General features: G+C 37.9%; 1 long non-coding RNA gene across 2 annotated transcripts in view; it reads left to right on the top strand.

Annotated features, from left to right (window-relative positions):
- The window catches only part of LOC135294108 (uncharacterized), a 29,139-nt gene extending 12,594 nt beyond the window's left edge, over positions 1 to 16,545 (top strand). Inside the window, exons 1-4 of one of the 2 annotated variants that reach the window (XR_010356262.1) lie at positions 11,471 to 11,744; positions 12,331 to 12,385; positions 14,690 to 15,444; positions 16,088 to 16,545. This is a non-coding gene — a long non-coding RNA (uncharacterized LOC135294108). Of the gene's footprint in view, positions 1 to 11,470; positions 11,745 to 12,330; positions 12,386 to 14,448; positions 15,445 to 16,087 lie in introns of those variants that run through there. The other variant, XR_010356261.1, reaches the window with a different exon arrangement.
- Positions 16,546 to 16,824: the final 279 nt, after the last annotated feature.

The following is a 16,824-nucleotide window of genomic DNA, read 5'->3' as shown; positions in this document are numbered from 1 at the left end:
GTCAAAAGATGTGTCTTATAGCTCCAATATTTTCTTAAAAAGTACACTTTCTAATATCGCTATTTGTCAAATCACGTTCAAAACCATGAGGTGAAAAGATAGCTATTGGCTGTTTTCCATATCCTTCAAGATGTGACAGGTTATTTTCCCTACATTTTTAACTGCATTTTCTGAATTTTTCTTTTTCTTTTTGGTCTTCATTCCAGCACTGTGCAAAGACTGCACACTTTTCATGACTGCACTTAGAATACTTATCCTGTAGTGAGCGTTAATCCAAGCTATCTGTACCTGGTATCTTATTTTCCCCTTCAATATCTGAAATCCCAATACCTCACCAATGCTAAAAATGAAAAAGCTGTGCAGAACATCAGCTGGCATTAATTAACCTTGATTGCAGGGAAACTGGTTTTTTATGCTGGTGAATCATAAGATCTCAGTTTTCACCAATGATCAAAACCACATCCAAATAGGGATGTGATAAATTAAGGACAAAAATCTTCCAATTTTTGCTTAAAATTATATTGGGGAATAGGGTACTCATCAAAGTGAAATTTTACACAGAAATTCAAAGTTTTAACTAAAAAAATATTTGGAAACATCTATCATTTTTGATCATATTACATGTTAAGTCATGCCTGATCTGCTGGGCCTCCTGATCTTTTTCTAATTACAGATATTTACATTATGTTTTGTGTTTTTCGTTTTAATAAAATCATGTCTTGTTCAATTAAAAACTGTATGATTATACTGTTGTATAGCAAGTACAGTAGAAATCTACTATTTTATTTACAAAATACTGCACATTTAAAAAATCAGTTACCCAGTCTCTCTTGGCAAATATTTAGTATCTTCTGGTTGAAATGAGACATTACTTATGATTCCAGGGGAAATCACCATGGGAACATTTCATTATTTAAGTCTGTGAGAGGTTGGAGGGGAAGGGGCTTAGCCATAAAAGTTTAATAACATATTACTGTAAAATTCTCTTTTATTATGTTAGAGTATAAAGGTCAAATCTGACTTTAAAACAAATGGTAAATTTAATCTCTGTTATAACTCTATGGAACTGCATGAGAGAGAAAAAATATGGTATGGGGAAGACGAGAGAAAATTGAACAAAATTGTAGCAAAGTAAAGAACTTGTAATATATGAGAACTACTGGAGCATACTTTATAGAAGTTCCACATGTGGATTAAATTTTTATTATCCTCTTTAACTTTCTAGACTCCTTTTCTGGCAGCATGCTGAAAATGTGTAACATCTAAAGATATGAAATATAATCTAATATTTATACATTCAGTATATATAGTCTGTTAAATTATTGTATACAACAAGTGATAATATTGCAAGCTGTTATGAAGATACCAAAAGTAAATACATTATTTCTGCCAGATACCTTCTTCTAGATGTACCATCTATCACACATATGGAGACAATTTCTACTTTAAAAGATTGAAAAAAGCCCCATGGCTACACTGAAGTTACAGGAACATAAAAGTCAATCTGACGTGAGATTTTTTTTTATAAAACAGAATTTTTGCCTGTTTCCTTTTCACCTTGCAGCTTGCATACTCATTTACATGTGTTTGAAGTGGCTGTAAAATATTAAAATTGAGATCATTATTTCCAGTCCCTCACGTTGAACTGGATGGTTTACATGTAGGTAAGAGACAGCCTGTGTAACTAGACAGTGATGAAGCTGGCATACCTGCAAACAGCTGCCTTCTAGCGGGTACTGTTGCCTAATGCCATCAAGAATCTTTAAAGAGACTGGTTCAGAATTACATTTCCTGGGTCTCTGAAAATACTTTTTCTTTACTGCATTTTTTATATAACCATGGCTGGAAGCATTTAGAAAAATGTCTTTACAGTATTCATGAGCTAAATGGATGGCAACAGATTATATCTGAAAACCAGTTGCTGACTACAGTTCACAGTTGCATCACTCAAAGTTATCTATCTGTCCTTGTATCTGTCTAACTACCAAGAATTCTTTCATGGCAAAGATATGTAACTGTCAGTTCATTATATAAAATATTTATATATTCTTCCTACAAACATTACAGTGAAAACTCTAAGGTTTCCAAAACATGTCAGAAACTCATTTCTGAGTCATTTGCCTGTCTGGTAACACCCCAGGGCAACACATTCTTGTCCTTTGTTACAATTACTATTAGTTAAACATAAATGCTCTGAGATTTTCATCTGCAGAGAACTCAGGTTAAGCAGACTGCCGTGTAACCATAGAATCCTTGAATCTCAGAAAAGCTTGGGCTGGAAGGGTTGTCTATTACAACCACCCCTGCAATGAGCAGGGACATCTTCAACTAGACCAGGTTGCTCAGAGCCCTCACCAGCCTGATCTGGAATGTTTCCAGGAGTGGGGCATCTGCCACCTCTCTGGGCGATCTGTCTGTGTTTCACCACCTTCATTGTGAAACATTTTTTTAAATCTAGTCAAAAATAATTCTCTGTTAGTTAGCAACAGTCTCTACTGAAATTGGTTTTTCTACCTTTCTTAAAAGTCCCCATCAAGTATTGAAAGTCCACAAAAACCTCTCCCCAGACCCTTCTCTTCTCCAAGCAGCACAGCCCCAGCTCTCAGGTTTTCATCACAGGAGAAGTTCCATCCCTCTGATCATTTTTATGACCCTCCTCTGGACCCACTTCAAGAGGTCCATGTTTTTCCCATGCTGAGGACTCCAAAGCAGTATTCCACATGAAGTCACACCAGAGCAGAGTCACCTCCCTTAACGTTCTGGCCAAATTTTGATGCAGACCAGGGCATGATTGGTTTCTGGCCTATGAGAGAACACTGCTGGCTCACACTGAACTTTTCATCCACCAGTCCATCTCACCACCCATGTCCATCTCAGCAGGACTGCTCTCTGTCCATTCATGAGCCTGTGTAGATGCTGGAGGTTGCCCCAAGGCAGGTGCAGCACCTTGTACTTGGCCTTGTTGAACATCATGGGGTTTCCATGAGGCCACTTCCTTGAGTTTGCCCTTGAGTCCCTCTGGATGGCATCCTGTCCTTCACGTGTGTCAATTGCACCACTCAGCTTGGTGTCACCTGCAGATGTGCTGAGGGTCCACTTGATTCCACTCTGTCATTGGCTGGGATATTAAAAAAATACTGGTCTCAGAATGGACCCCTGAGGGACTGGTGTATTCTAATTCTTCAAAAATCTCTGAATTTAAAACTCCAACATTGTGCATCCTTCTGTAGGATGGCAAAGAACCTGATTCTGGGTGGGAACTTCAGATGTCAGAATAATACCAAGACAATGTTGCACAAAGTGGATTTTACTATTTTTTAAATGTCATTGGTTGGTTGTTTAGTTAGTTCCCAATTGAGTTTTAATATAATTATTCCCCCCACCCCATTTCTCTGAAATAACACCTTTCAAATTAGACTTACATTACCATATTTATTGCGATATTTACCATGAAAATATTCAGCCATTATACCATGCATGTAGGAGCATGTTCCTCCCATAAATTAATTGGTTTCTCTGGTGTTGTGTTATATTCTTCTAAATGCTTTACCAACTAACCTTGGTCTTGACCACCTATATATCATCTGTCCCCTATGTCAGTAATGATTCACACTCTCAGGAAACAGGACTCTGACTATATAAGGAAAAATAAAGCTCTCCTTTTTTTTCTCATGAAAGAATATTGTTAATGTAATATATATATATTCTTTAAAAAGATAAGGTTTGAGCATGGGAAAGGTTGTTTTGTGGATTGAAAAAACCCTGGGCTCTGTTATCTCAGAGTGTTAAATGATTGGAGTGTTCATCTGCTGCCTGTTATACCCCTCAGTTTTCCAGAGTGTCCGCTGTGCACATAAATGGTCTTTAATGTTGTTATTGATGAGACTGCAGGCAGAGCAGGGATGCTAAATAAAAGGAGAGCCTTGAATGCAGTGCTGGTGTCCAGAGCTTCTTTGCAGAGAGCAGCAGGATGTAATGTGATTAGAGATTTGTGGCTGGCATTGAGCCTGAACACAAAACCAGAGGCATTTGCTCAGCCCCAGCAAACACTGGTTCAGAGGTCAGAAACCATTAGCACTGTAAGGTGGAAAACAGATAAAGACCTGGGCTGCAGAACCAGATAAAGGCAGAGCAAAGCAACGCAGCTGTTTTGGACCACTGCTTATGCACTGCTCAGGCAGAGCTCATTAGTGGCCAGCTAAAGAATTGTGCCTGTCTACCAAACACAGAGCAGAGCTCCTAAGAAATACTTAAATCTGAATTGTGCTATTTTTCCTTGTCTGGCATAGTGCAGCTTGGGCCATGTATCTCCATCTCACGTGTTCCCTTCTGCTGCAGGGAGGGAGGTTCTTGCAGCCCCTGGAGAGAAAGGAATTTAACTTCCTCTTGTCAAATCCTTACAGTGGGCAGGGACAAGCCTGGGGCATCAGGCCCTTGCTTACAGGGCATCTGATGTGGTTTATTCACACGTGTTTGGGAAGCAAAGAGCCTCAGTCACCTCTTGCTCTGGACCAAAGCAGCTGCCATGGCCAGTGGGACATGGAACATAGACTGGGGCAGGGCACTCAGGTTCCAGGGGTATCTAGGCGCTGCTGTCTCACAGGACTTCTTGATTGTTTTCCTGCTGCTAAAATATGTTTATGCTGTTGAAATTGTTGCCATGCTGCTGGCCAGGCTGGTGTTTGCTTACAGTCTTCAGAGAGACCTGCTGGCTGTACTGACAGGTTCATAGGTCTCAGTGGGGCTTTGTACTTTCTGTGAGAGTTCAGAAGCCCCCGCCAGCCATGAGAGAGAGACAAGGTCTGACCTGAGGTATGGCAGTGCCATATGACTGACTGAGAGGAAAGGGTGGCATCTATCCAAGACCCTAATGCTGATTTTTTTCAAGGCCTGGCCGTGAAGAAACAATCCATCTCTGGTGTGGGCAATTTTTCAGTAAGCTGTGAAACCAGTGTACATTTCTGTATGTGTGATCTCAAACAAATACATCTCCTACTAACCCTGATGGATCTCCCAACACTGACAGAAAGTTTGGTCCAGGATTCTGGCAAGACTGGTTGCTAGCTACTTCCTCAAATACTTAACTTTGTAGACAGAGATATTAATGAGGGCAGCAGCAGCAGCTTTTGGTATTTGTGAATTCTGAGCCCTAGATATTGAAAAAGTGTGAAATAAGAGGCTATTTTTCCACTTTGTCTCTCTTCTATTTATATGGACCCACATGTGCATAATTCAGTCATGAGGAAAATATGAGCAACTGCACTGGGAAAGAGTGTCGTACATATGCTCTTCTGAGGTCTTTACCCAGAGAATTAATCCCCCCTTAATTGGAAAGATTTAAAACTAGATGGAGAAACAGCTGACATGAAGATCCCTTCCAGAGAAGGTGAAAAATCTGGAACAAATTACCCACCAACGACTGAGCAATAGTGAGAAGACCTTTATGGCAACCAGCCTTTGAAAGACGAAATTTAAATTAAAAACCTTTTTAGTTTATTTTATTTTAAGTAGAAATTGCCCATGCAACTTGCGCCAATTGAGAGCACTTCTGCACTGCTCACAGAATTTGGTCTAATAATTTTCAGTATAATTAGATAAAAGGAAGATACTGTACATCTCATGTTTTTCAAAGTCCTGCTGATTAGTAAGACTGAGATTCTTAATCAATAATTACAACCAATTCATACTGTCCATCTCTCTCAGGGAGTCACTGTTGCCCTGTGATATATTTCATGATTATATTACAGGCACAAAGTTACTTCCTGAGTGTTTGCCAGTCTCTGTGCAGCCCTCATTTCTCTTAGCTCCATTCAGTTTTATTTGACCTTCAGTGAGAAAATAAGTCCCTCTTGCATTTTTCCATTTTCTGTGTCTTTGAAAAACCCATCCCTTTCACCTCCAATGTCTTCTAATAATTTTTAGCTTCATGTCATCTATTTCTTTAAATTTGCTTGAAAATGAATTCTAAAATCCTTTCTGGCAGTAATAATTTTGGAATGTTATAGTGAAACAATTTTCTCACCATTTAAACTAAGAATGTGAGAAATACTGCCAGTATTGAATTAAATATTGATGAACTAGCTGATTTTAGACAAACAAATGCTATTTTGAGTCTCTTAATTTTGGAAACAATTGCCCCAGATGTCTAAATATGAGTTGTCAATTGTGAGACCAATGAAAGCAAATTATCTCTCCTTTCCTCGCATCATTGTTGTTTCTGGTGAGAAGCTGGAGAGTTTCATAATTCATTGTGGGTCTAAAGGGCATAATCTACTTTTCTCTCACAGCATGGCCAGACTAATGTGTCTGACAGGATCTGGATCTGAGGATAGCAGCTGCTTCATAAATCAGACAGGTTTGCAGTCTGCATTACAAATTGATCCTTAAGACATAACCTGTTGCAGCAGAACTTTTCCAGCTATTATTGGGTACCAGTGACAAGAATGCTAACACACCAACTCACTCCCTGTCTGGTTATAGAAGTAAAGATGCTTCCATGTACAAAGAGCTTATGGCTAACTGGATGTTACTGTAAGACAGTCTTTATCCCGTTTGTTGAATCTGCACAAGCTTAAATACAGAAGTCAAAAAAGAAAAAGGACAGCTGGGGAAATGAAACACCAGGCTGCAAGAATGTGACATTTGCTGAGCTCCTGTTTTTAGGGAAGCCAGAGAGTAATAAAGGTTTAATATGTGAACCCCAGAAATTTGTGCTTCATGGGATTTGCTTCTTTTTGTTTTATCCCTAAATGTTTGCATAGGTACAGCAGACTGTTAATTCTGCTGTCAAGTCAGCTCCCATACAGTTGTGAAACCTTAGTTCAGAATGTGAATTTCCTTATCACAGAGAATGAGACTCAGATTAAATTCAGCAGTGAAATGACTACATCCTCACATATCATGGGCCTCTTGCAATGTATTTTTATTTTTTGAGCTGTTTTCCCTAAGGAAGGCAAAAGGTAGTTTCTATGTAGCCTGCATTTTGAAAACATCTTAAACTAGGCAAAACCCAAGACATATAAAATCACTGTTAATTTTAAGAATATAAGCTGAATTGGAAGCTGTGATGAAAAAGAATTGAAGATTAACAAACTCAGAAATGTATCTTATCTATTACATTCTTATCATCATACTAATGGCAGTGATGGGGAATTTTCAAATAAAGCTTGATGAAATCTTTCCATTGTTCACATGCTTCAGGGTTGGCTTTTTTCAAATATACTTGTGCTAGTACTGCACCAGACATGTCTTCTCTGATTTATAACAGGGAATGTCTAAAGGTAGATGATTATAATTGGTGCATTGTGGCAACATTTTTAGCAGGAATATGTTCTTAATGCTGATGGATTCAAAATCTAACCACATCAAGTAGTAAGATCTTACAAAGCCTGAAGTTCTTACACTAGAAAACATTTCTAAACTCTTGAGTTTCATATTTAGTTGGTATGAGTTCTCAGTTTTGCAAAATTGAAATGCAGCAAAGTGGCCTAAAGCCTAGAGCCAGGAAGAAAGACTGTGACTGTGGAAAGGAAGAGAAAGGCAAAACAGGCTAATCCTCAGAGCTGAGTTTTACACATTGTGGGGATGAGAGGGGTCCCAGAATGCTGCAAGCATTTTTCCAAAGAGGAAGACTTCACCTGTAGGGAGGTATCCCAGTGTAATCATATTGCAAGGGGAGATCAGTGGGGGCTTGGCACACAGAATCCTTTTGCAAGAGCACAGACATTTAGGTCTTTGGGGATTCTTCAAGTGAAACAGAGTGGGTCTGTCTATGTGTTGCATGGAACCATGAAGCATGTGGAGATTTTGGGAATACCTTTTCAGATCAAGGTATCCACTTCCTCTCAGATGTGATTTCATTAAACAGTAATGCTGTGGCACTATGAAGGAGATAGCAGTAATCTACATAGCTATGGATCATTACAATATTAATGATGGCAATGAAATGACTGCTAATTTTAATCAGCAATGAACTTTATCTTTTGACAACCTTCAGAGCAACAACAAAATTCTTATTTGAGTTTGGGTTTTGAGGCACAGAATAAATTACTTCCCTGAGGGAGTAACTGTGCAGCAGCCCTTCACAAAATCAGCTCTCTCAGCTGTTTCATGCACTTCAGATTTCTCTAAGCCTCTTGAATTTGCTGTGGGCTAAGGCATCAGACTATGAAAATGTACATTAACTTCCCATCCAGTGGTAACCTGTTTGTTGGTCTGAGCTATTTCACAGCTGACTATTGACAACTGAGGTAGCAAAAAAAGTCCAAATTTTTGTCACTTTAACAGTACAGCATCCCCCTTCCCTCCTGTGTAGCACTGACTTTTAAATGCCCATGTCTGCCTTTTTCAAAATATTCAGCCCTCATGGACACAGATGTGTGTTGGATTGCATCAAACATGCCCTATTCCTGCCCATATTGAGCAATCCTTATTTTATTTTTTTTATTTAGAGAACAGATTTCTGTATCAAAGGTTTAAAGTGTTTCTATAAACAGAATGGGAAACCACTCCAACTTTGTCAGAAGATTCATTATGAGGAAGGTTATGCATTTGCATCTAGTTCTTGTGCTGTCTCCAATGCTGAATATTAGCTGTTGTCTGGGGATCTATCCCACAAAAATACAGTTTTTATTGGCAAAAAATGATCTGGGCTGCAACAACTTCTGCATACCTTAACATCACAACGTTATCCAGCAGAACCTTTTGCAAGCATCCCCCAGCAGAAGAATCCATTTCAGCTCTGCCATTCCCCAGATTCCACACTCAGTTCCTCCAGCCTCACAGCAGATCACCTCTTTAAAAGTGCAGTGCTGTGCACAAGATGGCCCTGGGGTTAATCACCAGGGCACAGCTCAACACTTTCACTAACACAAAAAGCTTGGTGGATCCCTGTGCTATTGCTGTTAAATACTGATTTTCTGTAAAAAAGTTTTACTCCCACTGTTCTCATCAAGAATTCCCTCTCTTCCTCCATTTAATTATGTAAGATGATGCTTGTTTCTTCTGGAGATATTATATGTCATTGAAAATCTTGACAGGGAATGCAGCTTTTACAGCTAATTATTTTTAAAGAGGATGAAGAAGGGATAGGAAAAGCATCTTTTAACTATAAGCAGCTTCAGCTCTCACAGTGCATGAGCACACTCTGTTGGATTGTTCTGATAATGACTGTGCAGAGGAAATGGTAATTTTGTTTGAAATACTTGAAACTTCTGTTCACAAAAAAAAAAGAAAAGAAAAAAAGAAAAGAAAAGAAAAAAAAAGCAATCTCCTTCGTACCAGTCTGATTCTCAAATTAAATATATTCCAAGCTATAAGTTTCTGAATCCAAAACCCCCAAAATATTAAATGCAGAGATTGTATGTTGATTACTTGCAGCAAACAGATAAAAAAGGAACAGTTTCAATTCTAGCTCAAAGTCATAATGTCATAAATTAAATTTGAAAAAAAGGAGCATGGATGAGTTTTTTAATTTCATATTCTCTATTAGTTTCTATATAATGACAAAGGTTTTCAGAATAGATGCTCTAAACTGATCCAATTCATCCTAATACCTTCTGTATCTCCCCCAACAGGAAGATTTGAGGGAAGAGGAAACAGGGAATATTCAGATACAAAAAGGCAGATTATGAAATCATCCTGCTAAATTTATAAGTAGTACCAGTGAAATCATGCCCAGCTATCCGGTTTTACACAATTCATAGAATCATAAAAAGGCTTGAGTTGAAAGGGGCTTTCGTGATCATCTGGCTCCAAACCCCACGCCACGGGCAGGGATGTCACTCACTAGGCCTGGCAGGTCCATTCCTTCAATGAATTTCAAAATTACTTCTGGGGAACCATTCAGCCATCAGATAATTGCCCCTCTTAGTCAGAGAACACTGTGCATGTAAATGTTTTACTGAATAATGGTAAGGTTAATGCCCATCATGAGCTTACATGCTTATGGGGCCTTGCGACAGTGGAATGACAGAATTGTACTCATTTAGACACTGGTATTGCAATGTAGTGTGAATGTGCTTTGCACTAAAAGTGCAGTGTCTTTGGTGATCACTATTACTTGAATCAAGTGTAATGCAGTTTGGGAAAGATTATTAACATGCTTTTTCCTTAAGCACTTTAGCCTCAGTAGTGAAGTTAGAAAAAAGTTGTGTGTAGATTTATTATAGAAATTTATAATAGAATTATGTAGACCCATAATTTTTTTCTCATGAAATATTTAAATTAGGACTACTTCAATAATTTCAAGTCAAATCTAATTTATCTCCTCAAATTTCAATGCTGTGTTACATGTGATATGCTATTGTCCCAGCCAGGGCTGTAACCAGCATAACCCAGCAAAGCCTGCTGCAATACAGCTATGCTCATTTGGATCTCTGCTGTGATAATTCATAAATATTTTCAATATTAGTGCTGAGCTGGTTATATTTTTGTGGACCTGAAGTGAGAGAATCCTGTTCTATTTGAAGTCTCAAAAATATTTTATTTCACACACTTGACTGGTCTACTCCCTATTATAAAGGAAGGGTTTCACCAGCTTCCAGCAGCCTGAGCTTGTCCAGCCTCCAGAGGAGAAAGAGTTAACGGAGCCCGCAGAGACAAAGGCGCTGAGAGATCTGACCCGTGATGAGGGATGGCGTGAGACCCAGCATCCCGGGCTTGTGCTCAGGTCAGGGAGCTAGGGAGGAGCCAGGCCCCCTTCAGGCATCCAAACCTCTTTGTTTTCCAGGGAAGGCAAAAACCTCAACTCAGACTCCTGAGGGGAAGTACAGAAACCAAACTCAAAAAGATGTTTTTATCTTTTAATGCCATAGATATTGGGGTCAGCATGCTTCTCAGCAGAGATGGCACATAGCAGGGGAGCTCTCCCTTTTCTCCCCGAGGTTCAGGAACAGCTGCGTTTGTTGAAGACAGCTTGTAGCTTCATTATAGTTTAAAACAAGAAACATAAAAAGGTGAGGCATCACAGTGCAAGATGTGATAACTGATTAGAGTGTTGTGCACTTCTAGGCTGCAATAAAATTGAAGATAAACTGGGAAACCAGTGCTCAGTAAAATTTATTTTGGTTTAGTCTAGAGGTTCTTATTTCTTTTCTATCAGATCTTTAATGGGATCATTACTATGGTCACCACTACACATTTAAAAGTATAAGGCTTTTTATACATTTGACATGAGTACTAAGTGTAATTTAAAAGTAGCTTATCCTTTGTCACATATGAAACGCCAACCCCTTTACAATCCTCTCTCCCAGACAGATGGACTAAAGCTGTCTCTGTGAAATATAACTGTGCCTTGACAGAGACTAATTATCCCATTTCTTCAAACAGGGATTTTTACAAGTGGGAAATTAGTCTTACATTTGTTTCTCCCTGATTTTTCTGAGGTTGAGACTCCTGTTATAGAGAGGGACTGGTCAAGTTTTGTTACAGGCTCCCTCCATTTTAAAATGTTTGTAGACTGACTTCCTCTGATGTTGAGGCAAAATCAAAAAGATGGCATATGCTGTTCTCTGTCTCCTGCCATGGGCAATTCTTTATTCCTTAATCTACAAATCCAGTAGTTTTCCTGAAAATAAACAGTTCTGAGGAGAAAGCACAGCCTGCTCTGCAGACCTCTGGTGACTGATGTTCTCTAATCTCCCCAGGAAATTCCCATAGTGCTTCATTGTAGAGTTCTTTTTGATAGGAAAACCTGAGCCTTTCTTCAGCACCTGAAGGTCATGGCTCTGTTTCATCCACCACAGGTGAAGCAAACCTTATTTTCACGTGTTTCAAAGCATGTCTGATCATTAAAGCCAAAACCAAGCAATACTCCCCTGCCTCATCTCATTAGTCATGGAAGACAACAAGACTGTCTCAAAAAACTATGAGCCGATCCAAATCAGTCTTGCATCAGAGAGCAAATAATAATATAGGTCTTGAGCAGAACAATAAACAGGATAATTGTGGGAGACATTTTAAATTCAGAGTAAAACTGGGTTGTAGAGGAGGCTGAGTATGCCTAAATATTAATGAAACCGATTGAAATAGAAAGCACACCTGGGATCCACAAAAGATAGTGTGCAGCAGTCAATAATGCTGAAAATCTTGAACTCTGTGGGATGGAGTAGTGTTTAAAGGTGTATTGTTAATCTGCAAGGTACACAGATTTGTTGACGGTCCCTTTTCATGCTGTTACCTTTCAGGATTTATAAAAAAAATGTTTAAACAAAAGTGAATTTTTAAATTATTATTTATAGAGAACTGTTTTTATAACATGTACATTCAGCAGTATACATCTAATAGTAAACATATTATTATGTTAATATATAGAGTCATTTTCATTTTCAGTGATTCTGTTTTAAAGTCACTATGCCAGAAGAAGCAGTTGTAAGGAAGAATGAAGGTATTTATTTAGCACTGATAGATTTCTCTATGAAGTTTTAACATCTTGCCTTTTACTTCTGATGTTTACAAGTGTGTCTTCAAAGACTGCTTTCAAGAGGACTTAGTCAGTCTTCCTTGCCCCCTTTGAAAATCGAGGCCTTTGGTATGAACCTTCCATAAAGCCCCTAAAATGTGGACCATAAAACTATGTTTCATGCACAGAAATCTTGGCCCTTATAATTGTTTCCTCAATGAAACTGTTCCCATACCCTACTAAGGGAAAATGTCATCACTCAGCCTATATCCACAGATTAAGAATCTGCATCAGCAAATAACACAAAGCTGAGCCTCAGGCACAAATTTTAATATGAGAATAGATGTTATTGGAATGAAAACACATCTGCTATCATTGCCCAAAGCACTCTTGCACATTTACAGGTCATGGGAGCACAGGTACTCAGTTCGTAAAGCTGTGAAATTGCCACTGCATGGGGAACACCTATCCTCAGATAAGACCAGCAGGATCTGCAAACAGAATGAAGCCTCAGAAGATCAAACATTTTAATTCTGAAAGATACTGCCTATAGATAACAAAGTTTAGGGATTCATGTTTGCCCTTATTAATGTGTGAAAATTTACATTGGTACACCACATTTATTTCCTGAAATCACATGGTGTTAAATCAGTGGAAGATAGAAGTTACCCTCCAAATACTATTACCATTTAGTAATATATTTTTATGAACTGCACTGCAAGACGAATCCACAAAGGTAATTTTGACCCAGCATTGCAACACCTACTTCTGGTAGAGCCATTACAGATAAATGCAGAAGCCTCACCCCCAGCTTTGATGCTGAATATCTTCTGCAGGCACTGATGCCAAGTCAAACACAATTCAGCCATTACTGGCTGACTGACCAATTGATTGGCATCAATTTACTGCCCTTCTGTTCTATTTTTTTTTCTGAAGAACTGATCACAGGAGAAATAAAATTGTTTAAAATCTGTCATCATTCACCCACATTACTCAGTAGTATTATAAAAGCATTAAATTCCAAGTTAATACCAATATAGACCTGCTTTAATAATTTGAATATTCAATACCGATTCAATTACTGTCAACAGCTTAAACCAGAAGAAATAAAAATAAGATTTGGATCTCATTTGGACTTGTTTAAAGGCACTTTGACCTCCATGATATTATCATAGCTCAAATGTTTCTGTTACAAAAGAGAATCTATGTGGAAATCTGCAAATGCCAATTAGTTCTAACATGAAGTGCTAATTAAATTTGATCTCCAGTTTCTTTTTATATTCTTCCCAAGACAAAAAAAGAACACAGGCAAAGAGTGGTCTTGATATGCTTTAGTGAACTGTCATAGAATGTGCTAATTACCTAGCAAATTCAGTTTCCAGAGTTGTTCTTGTCATGTACAGTCTTTACTTGAATACTGCCTTGACTTCTGTGATGCCTTTTTACTTTCATTTCAGAAAAAGATTCTGAAACTGAATTTTTAGTATAATTTTAAAAATATTAATTTAAAAATTGCCATATTGTGTATTTTAAAGAAATAAAAGTAAACATACACACTAACAAATTTAAGACTTGGATTTTATCCAAAAGATTGCAAGTAACACATAAAGCAGGACCCTAAACCTCAACACTAATTTTTTTTCTGTGTGTTAGGAATTGACATAACTTTTAACAAGAGGTAGTGAATTACTTCTGTATGCATTCTGGTGACAAACACTTTACTGAGATCAAATTATTTTTCTCAGTTTGAATCCAGTGTTATTTTTAAAAATTAAACAAATTATTATTCCATGTGTAAAAGAAAAGCAGTCAATAGATATCTGTCTGCCAGAATATTATATTTGTTTTCAGGCAAACAAAAAGATATTTTTCTTTTTCCATATCAGAGTTGAAGGTTTCTTCAGCTCAATAAAATATATCAGAATGATTGACTCAGTAGTAATAGAGATAATCAAAATCATTTAGCCACAAGCTTGCTGAATCTGCCAACTACATTGGTAAATGTCAAAATCTCACAGTTAATACTGACAGAGTTGCAATAATTTCAGATGCTACACACCACAGGACTTTCATCAGTCAATAAGACGACTCCACATCACACAACTTCATAAATCTCAATCTTTTGAAAGAGCTCTAAGTATTTTGAGCCTTAAAAGTACCTCCAGAGTGCACCATAGAGCAGACAGCTCAGTATTAAAGGGATGATGACACCTGATCATCCATCTTCATACCCCTCTCATGAGGAGGAGGAGGAGCATGTGTCTGTGTGGATGCATTTGTGATTTGCAGGAGACCTGAAGTTTCTCCCAAATGCTGCACTGCTGTCATCAGTAGGAGGAGGCTGAACAGGAAGGTGGGGAAAGTTCTCCAGCTGTCATGTTTGCAAAATGGTGAAATCATGTCAAGGTGGGCAGGGTTTGGCTGTGCACAGTGGGTTAGGTCAGCTCTTTGATGCTGTCCTGAGCCTGTGTACACTGGGTCAACAATCTTCAAGTTCAGAGCTAGGGCTTTGTGTTAGGATACAAAATCTTATCAGATATTAAAGTATTTAAACCAAAAATCTTTCTTACTTTTTCCCATCCAGGACTTCATTACCTGGAAATCTCTCATTCATACCTTACTTATATTAAAAATAATTTTCTCTTCCTTGAATAGTGACAGGTCAGTATAAATGTTCTAGTGATGTTATTCACTAGACAATAAACATCAGTCTAGCTGAGATGAGCTAATGTTGCTTAAAAAGCAACAAATCTGAACAAGCCTGCCTATCTGCATTGCAACCATCCAATTTAAATGTATACAGGCCTCACTTTAAACACATTTTTTCAAGTACTGTTTCAGTGCCTTTCTGGCTATTTAATTCAGATGGAATTTATGATGTAATTTTTTAAAACTGTGTTTTCCTGCTTAACATGTTTATCACTGTGAAACTGATTTTTGCCTTTGGAGAGGACCAGCATGTGTGTTGTACATTGACATGAGACATACAAAGCAACCCTGCGAAGGAACTGAAGTCTGCTTAATGCAGCTCTCCACATTGCAAGGTAGGGTGCTGGCATCTAAATTCTAATCTAATCTTGTGCAATTACATTACTCAAGGAATGCAATCAAAACTTTGCCTTCCTAGGAAAGAACTCAGAAAGACTTAATCAGTGAAATAAAACACAGGAATTTTATCATGCTTCCAATAAATTAATTTGAAAAACTTCTCAGATAGGAACCTTCTACAAGCCTTGGAATTTTTTTACAGAGTTCTAAAGCATTGATTTAATTTATTATTTGTGTAAAATGTTTTCAACTTATCTTTTCTCCATTAACATCTTGATATGTCTTCTATAGAATGATGTAGAATATAGCTCAACTCTCAGAACTAATTCAGGCCATTCTTTTTACTGCTTTGTATTTATTCCTGCATACTTAAGCTGTACTTTACCTAAACAAATATGTTTCTGACTAGTTTAGAAATTGAAGGTAAGGAGTTTAACTCATCTAATTTGCTAAACTTGTCAGAGCAGAGAGATATTATTGCTATTTGTCAAGAATCTGCCTCTTTTGCAGTGTGTGCTGGTAGGTAATTTCTGATCTGTATTTGCTGCAGTTCAGAACTATTGCTGAAATGAAAAGTACAGTACTTTGGTGTAATTTTCATTAATTCTTCATGCTTTATCCTTTTTTTATGTTTTACAGGCTGCCCAGTCTCAATAGACCACAGTGAGAGAGGATACCTTGAAAATGTGTATGATGAGATTCTATTAAGTTCAAGGACATTAGGAAGAATGGGAGATTTTAAAAGAGGATGTTTTTCCTGATGCTTATTTCCAGCATGATGAGAAGAGTCTTTTCAGAATTAAATGCCCCCACTGTGACTCACTTGAATACAGTGAAAGCTGAGAAGTGGAAGAATGCAACCAAATGAAAGAAGCTTAAAAACACAAGGCAAACACAAATTAATGCAAAATCCAATGTTTCTTGATAATAAAAGTCAAGGGATGCGTTAGACTACTGAAAGCACCAAGTCAAGCCTTAGCAGATGGATTTTATTTCATTCCAGTGTTCAGTTGCACAGAGTGCTGTAGTCTTACAGCAGGTAGCCTGTTACAGAGATGACAGGGAAAAAAAGCTTAGGTGGAGGAGTGGGGATTCCTAAGAGATTGGTTTGTTACAAAGCAAGAGAGAATTAATAGCAACTTATACTTACAGTTCCTTATCTGCAGCAGTTTTTCTTCCAAAGCTGAAATTACCCCACAAGCTTTCTTCCCTTGCTGTGAAAATATCTTGTGAGAACCAATCTGCTGCTCTACACAACCATGTGCTCAGGGGATACCCTTTTCTCCAAGAGTTAAGGTGCCATATATCCTAACTCTTCTGATACTCAAGGATCATATGTCAAGACCATAGAAGAGCCACTTGGTAAGCCAACCTGA

Source organism: Passer domesticus, chromosome 2 (assembly GCF_036417665.1).
Source record: "Passer domesticus isolate bPasDom1 chromosome 2, bPasDom1.hap1, whole genome shotgun sequence".
In the NCBI taxonomy this organism is placed as follows: domain Eukaryota; kingdom Metazoa; phylum Chordata; class Aves; order Passeriformes; family Passeridae; genus Passer; species Passer domesticus.
This window is presented reverse-complemented; position numbering and strand designations above follow the sequence as displayed.